Raw genomic sequence first — 9,546 nt, forward strand, 5'->3', positions numbered from 1 at the left:
GTTGTCATGAGTATTAGGGTGACCAACTGTCTCACTCCGCCTCGATTGACGGTGTCTCTGGATGCTGGATTTGCAGTGCTAAAACTGAGAAAGTTCTGAGCAAACCAGAAAGAATTAGTCACCCGAGGATTGCTGACCCTATGCTGAGCACGTTAATGTGACATGATTGCATTTACTCTTTAAAGCGATATGTTAGGGTTGACAATATCACTTCTGTTTAACGGAATCTATAAAGAGATGAACTGTGTTTCCCAAAGCCAATGACCTAGTAAGTGATAGAGCCTGGATTTAAATTTGGTTGTCTGGCTTAAAGCTCGAATATTAGCTATCTATTATATAATAAATTATCCCAAAACTTGGTGACTTAAATTAACAATAAGTGTTCATTAATTCACAGCTTCACTAAATCAGAAATCAGGAGTGATTTAGCTCAGTGGCTCTGGCTCAGGGTTTCATGAAGTCACATTGAAGAGATCAGCTGGGACTTTGGTCATCTGAAGGTTTTGTCAGGGCTGAAGGATCTGCATCCACAGTGGCACACTCAAGTGTTGGCAGGAGACTGCAGCATCCCTGCATGTGGCCCTGGCTATAGGGCTGCTTGGGTGTTCGACCAACATGGTGGCTGGTTTTCCTTAGAGTTAGTAATCCAAGAGACATCAAGGAAACCATCACATGTTTTTTGTTACTTAGCCTTAGGAATCTTGTATTGACATTTCTGGAATATCTTATTAATTACTCAGGCCAGCCTTGCCCACTATGGCAAGAGACTTCATAAGAGGGTAAATATAGAGACCAGGATCACTGGGGCACCTTAGAGGCTGGGTACCATAGTCCCTAAGTATTTTATAATTCCATAGTTGCTCTCTAGGACTCTATTTAAGATAGGAATTGAGGGGATGCCATGGTATGAGACTAATTGAAATTATATACACATAAGTAGTATACACATACACGTAAATAGTCATTATATGTTACATATTTATTCCACAAACATTCCTATCACACCAAACATTTGTGTTTGAATATTATTAATTATAATGTATTCCCAGTATTCCAAATTTTATAATATAAACACATGTATGCTTTTTAAAATCAGAAAAAGTTAACTTTCAAAACATTTTATGGATTTATATGAACGTGAACATGGAATTCTACTTAGTTCCTTATAGAAAAGCAGCCTGTCAGTTCAGCTATTTCAGCATGCAAAATATGCACTGCTAATAGTAGACACAATTACATCTACAATGTATATGGAAATATATAGACCATTTCCTGGAATTCTAACTGGCAGAGGGCAGGGAAGATAAGGAGGTCAGGAAGCCAGAGATGCCACCAGTAAGACATCGGAGAGAAGATAAATGGAAAATATGTGATAGAATTTTATCCCAGCATGGTGCTGCTTGGTGGTCCATGTTAATTTCAAGGGGCTGGAATGGTATAATCAAAACTGTATTTTCTGCACCTTAGTTACTTCATTTATAAAATGGGGGGGGGGGTGGTATTAGTGCTTTCGATCCGAGTGAGAAACTGCATATGAAAATGCTTGGAAAAAGGCAAGTCCCACAGCAGAGGAGGGCACTCCATCCCATCCTTGCGCTGTTGTCTGTGGATGGTTCCCAGCACCTCCTCGGGGCAGTGCCGCTGCTCAGAACCGCGCAAAACGGCTGCCTGGAGGCCCCTGGGAGCCCTCACCCAGCATCAGCCACACGTCTTGCTCCAGTTGTCAGACACCTCAGCCGCCGTGTTTTCTTAAGCTCCGCTTCCATGTGCTGCCTGGAAGTGCGTGGTTCTGCGGGTGGAAACAAGGCTCTGCCGGCAGGACTCTTGGCTCACGTCTGCTTGCTTGTGCCTGGACGTGAGGTCAGGTGGGCCTAGATGTGCAGGAGGCCTGCCACCTGGTGCTGGTGTGCATGCGACGCTGGCATCGGGCCACCGATCTCCCGAGGAAGCTACAAATGGTCCCAACAGCAGTGAGTGGAACAGGCACATAAACCTGTAACACTCTTTACATTCCTCACCACACCAAGGCCAGACACAGGAGAACTGAGTTTCCTTGACAAACATTTCTTTTTTACTCCTTTTCTTATAAAAGTATCCCCAACCTGTCTGAAGAATGTGGCAGCCATTCATGTGTCAGTAAGAGGCAGTTTCATGGGGACGGTATGAACTAATTCCCCGCTAAGACATTCAGCTCAGTGTGCAAAATGAGTTGCTGCTTAATCATGCGCAGCCGAGATCCTCCAGCTGCTGCCTGGTGACTCCCAAACTCTACATCTCTATTCCAGGCTTCTCCGTGATCCAAGAATACTGTGCTGGTCAGTGTTAAGCAGACAGTTTTCCAGAAGAAGGAAAATAACACAGTGGACCGCCACATTTGCCAGTTTCCATGGTGAGAGGTTCTCACCATGGCTGATAACAAGCTAGCAGCATGATACTGTTGCCATCACAGGGTCAGGAGGAGGTACAGACAGCTGGCTTTTGTGAACCAGGGTGAGTTAGTGGCAGGACACCACTGGCTCCAAACTTGAAACTAAATGCATCCTTTACACTAGGGGGTAAAATAAGCATCCCAAAATCAACACATGCAAAACTGAGCTAATGATCTCTTTGCCCCCACCCAGTATTTTCCTCTTCCACTTCCACTCTGAGTGGATGGAACCACAGTGCACCTGGTTTTGCAATTCCAACCTCAGACCCCAGAGCAACTCTTCACATTGTCTTTCTTCTTCATTTCTATAACCAAACCACCACCCATGTCTATTGATTTTACTTCCAAAATCTTCACCATCTGTCCTCTTCCCCTTATACTGTGCTAGCATTGCTAATCACCTGGATTATTGCAAAAGGCTGCTAAGTGGTTTTCCTCTATCCACTTTTGGACACACATGCACACACCCTACCCATTTTCCCATTATTGACCGGTGGTCTTTGAAAAATGCAACGACGATAACGTTACTCCCTTGCTTGTCAAGCCCTTTAATGGCTTCCCCTGGGACTTAGTAATGATAAAAATCCTTACAGTAACCTGAAGAATCATGGCCAGCCCTTCTCTGCTTCTTCAGCCTAATTCTGTGCTTTTCACCCATGTGCCCCTTGTCCTTCTGTCTCTCTTTCAGTTCCTCCAACCTTCCCAGCCTTTTACCATTCTGGCTTTTTCACAAATTGTTCTTTGCCTGGGCTCACTTAGTCTGAACAACTGTTCCTCATTCTTCCATCTCAGTAAGAGTTGTTTAGAAGGGTTGTCTCAAGCCTCCTAATCTGGAAAGATCCCTTTATTTTTATCTTCTATAACACCTTGTTAGCTTCATTTCCATCCTCAGGGTATGAAAGCTCCCGTTGTTCCCAGCCAATATTTGGTGTTATCAAACTGCAAAATTTTGACAACCTAGTACTGTATAGTGGTGATTTAAATTTTCATTTCCTGGATTACTAATACACTTGGGTATCTGAAAATACATTTATTACCCATTTGAATTTTCTATTGTGTAAAATTTTTATTTTACACAGTTGTTTGGCCATTTTCCTACTGGATTATTGTGTTCTTATTATTAGTAGGAGCACTGTCTCTAATACGGACATCAAACGCTGTTATACGTATTGCAAGTATCTTCTTCCACTCTTTGCCTTGTTTTCTTTCTTTAAGATGCCTTTTAATAAAAATACATTTTTTGCTAATGTTAAAGAATCTTTCAAAACTCAGGGGACCATATATGTGTGGTTCTATTTCTAGATTCTCTGTTTTATTCAAATGATCTATATGTCTTTCCTTATACCAACACTGCCTTGATTACTGTAGCTTTAGAAGAAGTCTTAAAATTGGGTGCTAAACATCTTCCAACACTGTTTTTGTTTTTGTTTTTGGCTTTTCTGGGTCCTTTGTACTCCTACATAACTTTTAAATTTCAATATCCAGTTCTTCATTTATACCAAGTAAACACAGACCTGAATTTTTATATATACCTTGTATTTTCTAATCCTGCTAAATTCAAGTACAAGTTCTAGGGAGTCCTAGAGATTTCTTAATATTTTCTCTGTAGATGATCATTTCATCTACATATAAAGATTTTGCTTCTGCCATGCCAATCCTATCCTAGTTGTATCATTTTATTACCAGACTATTTTGGTTTAGACCTATGTTTCAAAGTCTAATGGACAGATGAAGAGTAGGCATATATGCCCTTGTTCCCCACTTTAGGGAGAAAGCATTGTATCTTCTCCATTCATAGAAGGCATTCTCACTGGAAGTATGGAGTACATGTCTTTAATCTGTTGAGAAGGTTCTGTTCTACTTCTAGTCTCCTGATAGCTTTTACCATGAACAGCTGTAGAATTTAGTCCAATACTCTTTCTTCAACTAGTGACAGGATCATATGGCTTTTTCTTTTCTTCTGCTAAAATGATTACTTTTGGGGGTGGATCTTCCAATTCTGAACCAACACTGCCATCCCTATAATAAAACTTTCTACATACTGCCAGATCTGACTTCTAATAGTTTGTTTTGTTAAACAAATTTCTATCTATGTTCATACTTTTTTCTTCTATTATCTTTATCCAGTTTTAGGATTAGCACAATGTTGAGTTCCTAAAATGAGGGGAGAAGTGTTCCTTCTTTTTTCTGCTTTAAATGTTTGGTATAATTTATCAGTTAAAGTGTTTATGAGCCTGCTGTTGTCATATAGGTAGGTTTTCAAGCTAGGAATATACTTTCTTTAATAGGTGCTATTCAAATTTTATATTTCCTGCAGAGCTAGTTTCATTAATTTGTCTTCTAAGTTACTTCTTAGAAGTTGTCAAATTTATTTCAAAAAAGATTTTTGTAATATGCTTTCTATGTCCTTTTAAATTCTGTAAAATCTGTGGTAATGTCTCCTAGATCTTAATATTGTAATTTTAAAAATGTATAACTGATATTGTGTAACAGGAAGAAAAGGTCTAAAAGAGCAGGGGAATTGGGAGGGGTAGGGGAAGGGAAAAAAGGGAAAGGAAAAAATATGAGAAGAGGAAAAAATGGAAACAAAGTCTTTGCAAATAGGGAAGGGTGGAGCGGGTGAAGGGAGGGCAGGAGAAGGGGAAAAAAATAAGAACCAAGAGACTCATGTAATGGTACAAGATCCCAATGATGAATGTAACTATTTTATAGCTAAAATGTACCAATAAAGTTAATGGGGAAAAAGAGAATAAATAAAAATAAATTTTTAATTTCAGGATTATCAAATATTTTAATTGTTTTCTTTTTAATTGCTAGTACTTTTTTCTGTTCTTTGGCGTTTCTGCTTGTAAGGGTATGTTGGGGTGAATGCTCTCAGTTTTGTTTCTTTTTTTTTTTTTTTTTTCCGGTACCAGGGATCGAATTCAGGACCTTGCACTTGACAGGAAGGTGTGGCACCACTGAGCTAAATCCCCAGCCCTCAGTTCTGTTTGTATGAAAAAGTTATTTTCTCTTAATTCTTGAAAACTTAATTTGAGTAAGTATGACACGATTTCCTCTCAGCACACTGCAAAAGAAAAAACCTTTGTCGTGCTGGGCTTTGATTATTGCTGATAAGAAGTTAACGTTCAATATAATTTCTTCCGTTTGAAGGTTTTTGTCTTTTCTCTCTGTCTTGCATTTAAAATCTTCTCTTGGAGACGAAGCAAAGAGAGGAAGAGGAAAAGCTTGGCCCCAGTGCTAAGATCCCAGGCACAATTATTACCGGGTTTTTAGGCATGGAAAGACAGCACTACTGAACTACATTTTAATGGAGCAACACAGTAAAAGAATAGCAGTTATTTTAAATGAATTTGGTGAAGGAAGTGCAGTAGAGAAATCCTTAGCTGTAAGTCAAGGTGGAGAGCTCTATGAAGAGCAGCTGGAACTTGGAAATGGTTGCCTCTGCTGTTCAGTGAAGGACAGTGGCCTTAGGGCTATTGAGAATTTGATGCAGAAGAAGGGGAAATTTGATTGCATACTGTTACAGACCACTGGATTAGCAGATCCTGGTGCTGTGGCTTCTATATTTTGGGTTGATGCTGAACTAGGGAGTGATATTTATCTTAATGGTATCATAACTGTGGTAGATTCAAAATATGGATTAAAACATTTAGCAGAAAAGAAACCTGATGGCCTTACCAATGAAGCTACTAGGCAAGTTGCTTTAGCAGATATCATCCTCATCAATAAAACAGACTTGATTTCAGAAGAGGAGTTAAACAAATTAAGAACAGCCATTAGATCAATAAATGGACTAGGACAAATTTTAGAAACGCAAAGATCCAAAGTTGATCTCTCTAACATATTAGATTAGAACTTCATGTCTTTGACAGTCTCTCTGGTATAAGTTTTCAGGGAAAACTTCAGTATGTTCCAGCAGCACAAGCTCACCTTGATCAGACTATTGTTACAATCACGTTTGAAGTACCAGGAAATGTAAGGAAGAAAGTCTAAATGTGTTTATTCAGAATCTCCTGTGGGAAAAGAAGGTGAAAAACAAGGACGATCACTGCATGGAGGTCATATGGCCAACGGGGCTGGTGTCAGTCAGAGACAAAGCACAAATGATCGTCCAAGGTGTCCACGAACTCTATGACCTGGAAGAGACTCCAGTGAGCTGGAAAGATGACACAGGGAACAAGTCGAGTGGCCCTTATTGGCCAGAATTTAGAGAAGGACATCCTCAAACAGCTACTTATAGCTACTGTAACAGAAACAGAAAAGCAGCAGACAGCACATTTCAAAGAAGATCAAATTTGTCTATAACACTGGAGGAGGCATTTATCAAAGGATTGGATAATAAAAATAAGTTTCCTACTGGATATATTTCAACCAATACTCTTTCATGATTTCTGTTATGAATTCCAGTGTATTTAAAGATGGTATTTATTTTATACAGTACATAAAACTTAGTAAATCAATATTGTAAAACATTTGGCATTCATAAAATAAAATATAACATCATCTGAAAAAAAATCTTCTCTTTGTCTTTGACATTCTTCGCTTGTATTATGATGTGTCTACTTTAGGATTTATTTGTATTTATCCCACTAGGAATCAACCTAGGTTCCTTAATTCGAAAATTAAGTCTGGAAATTTCTCAACCATTATATTTAGAACACAACTTCTTGGTATGATTTGGATCTGAAATGCACTTGCTGGCCACTTGGCTGATCTCTGATCGGTGTTGGAAAATGCCTGAGTCATGAGGGCTCTAACTTCCTCAGTGGACTAATCCACTGAGGGACTCATACTTTGATGCTATTCACGGGAGGTGATGGAAACTTAGTGGAGGGGAATTGTAGTGGAAGAGAGGAGGGAATGGGGGTGATCTTGGAGACTATGTCTTGTCCCTGGTTCCTTACTTTTTTGCCTCCTTTTCTCTCTCTGCTTCCTGACCCCCATGAGGAGAGCAGCTTTGCTCCCTAGGTCAGCCACCATTATATACTGCTTGCAAAGGTCTGAGAGCAACGGAGTCGACTGACCATGGACTGAAACCTCTGAAACCATGAGCCAAAATAAACCTTTTTTTCCTTTAAGCTGTTATTCTCAAGTATTTTGTCACAGTGACAGAAAGATGACTAACATATTTCTTCATTTTTTCTTATTTCTACTGAATTCAGCTCTTTGTTTCTGTGGGCTGCATTCTGAATTATTTGTTCATATCTTGTTTTTTAGCAATACTTTGGTTGTGTTTAATCTTGTTTCACATTTTTCATGCATTTTTAAACTCAAATATTATAATTTCATTTCTAGAGGTTCTATCTTGCAAATATGGTTCTCTTTGTGAGTGCGCTTGCTCACTTTAAAAACGCTAAATTATTTCTTAAAATATTAAAATACTTATTTTGTAGCCTGATAATTTCTATATTTAAAATCTTTGCCTGCCTTATTCTGATATCTACCTACTTATCTCTCTCGTTCTCCCTGTCTCCCTGTTACCTATCTGATACAGAGATGCACGCTCTGTGTTTCTCTCTGAGGACAGACCTAATGTCCAGCTGTTCTTGGCTGGCTGTGGAGGGAAATGAAGTCAGTAGCTATCTCCACCTGCAGACAACTGCCTTACTTACGGCCCTGCCCTATTAAGTGCAGCCTGTACCTGGGCCTTAGTGAGGACATTAAGGTCTGGCCATTTCTCAGATGGACAAGACTTCTGCCCAGTGGTCTCTATGCTGGGTTGCACTAGGTTCTGTCAGTGTTCTTGCAGCTCAGTGTTTCCTTTTGCTTAATCTTACCTTCTCAGTCTTCCTTTCAGAATTGCTGGTCCCAGTTCTGGTCTTGTAGCTGCTTCCAGATAACCAAATCTGCAGTGTGCGTGCATGTGTGTGTGTTCTTATTCTTCTTGCTTATCATACTGTTAAAAACAAAACTTCAAATCAAATTTAGCAGAGTATTTGAGCAACAAAACAGTGCAGCAAGTCAGACTGAAAATGGCCCAGAATGCTGTAGATCACTATCAGTGTAGGCTGTATTTGTAGTCAGAGAAAAAAAAGTGACACAAACAGTCTGATTGGCTGCCATTGACATTTGCCTATAGCCTTGTATTTTGGCAGCTTTTGGCCTCTGATTGGCTGGGGGTTCTGCTGCTCTTATTGGCTGAAACTAAGCTACTTATTACAAGAGTATATTTTGATATTGGGTTATAGTCTGTTTACACATCAAGTTAGGCTACAGTTCACTATGCTGGAGAAACCTCTAGGCAAGTTTAAAATATGTATGGAAGTGGCTTTAGATCAAACTTAATTCAATTTAACAGCACCTTGTTTCCTTCTGTGTTTATGTTTCTTGAAACTTTATCTGTTGGGATTCTTTGAGACTTGCATTGAGTTTAAGTTTCTTTTGAGTGTATGTGAGATTTCTTCTATGAGTTGCCTGATGGGGGGGCATAACCAGCTTGGGACAATTCTGAATTAAAATTATCTGTGTTTTTTCCAAATATCGATGTACTTTGTATTGGTTGAAATCTCATGCCAGCGGGACTGTCCTTAAGACTTCTCAAGATCGGCATGTGTCTCACTTTCCTCCTTTCCTGGGTTTGTTCCCACTGCCCTCGTACTAAACCTGCGACATTACAAGCCTCTCTTTATGTGGTCGTCTCTCCACCTTGGGTGGGCTCCAGGCTTCATTTCCTGTTTCTCATGCCACTGTGTAGCTCTCGATGGAAACTGAGGGTCATCAGAGTTCAGGACATAGTTTCAGATGAAGACAGGTTTGGATCTTGCTCACTTTCCGTGGTTCCCAGGCTCAGTGTCTTACTTTGAAACTGGAAACCTATGGATGGGTCCAAGTTTCAAAGTGAGATAGACTCCTCACTTTATTGCCTGCCCATCGATTCATTAAAATATTATTTTCTTTTGTTTTATATTCATCCAGACTTTGTTTGTTTTCCTTTCCTGAGGTGGTGGGTAGGTCATTTAGGGTTTCTAAACCACATTGCTGAGGGTGACCGATGCTGGAGTTGTGCTGAAGTGTCTTTGCACAGGGGCATTTCCCGGAGGCCGGAGACCCCACCAGACTGACTCTGTGGACATCAGGAGTGCAGTTGACCAGAAGTGGAAAGTGGCTCAGCAGAG

General features: G+C 39.9%; 1 pseudogene; it reads left to right on the forward strand.

The window, feature by feature from the left end:
- The first annotated feature begins 2,428 nt into the window (after positions 1-2,428).
- On the forward strand, positions 2,429-6,743 carry LOC101721112 (zinc-regulated GTPase metalloprotein activator 1B-like; annotated as a pseudogene).
- The last annotated feature ends 2,803 nt before the right edge of the window (positions 6,744-9,546 follow it).

The sequence above is a fragment of the Heterocephalus glaber genome, unplaced genomic scaffold, assembly GCF_053883595.1.
Source record: "Heterocephalus glaber isolate CG9 unplaced genomic scaffold, H.glaber_assembly_v1.0 deba00001472, whole genome shotgun sequence".
Lineage (NCBI taxonomy): Eukaryota > Metazoa > Chordata > Mammalia > Rodentia > Bathyergidae > Heterocephalus > Heterocephalus glaber.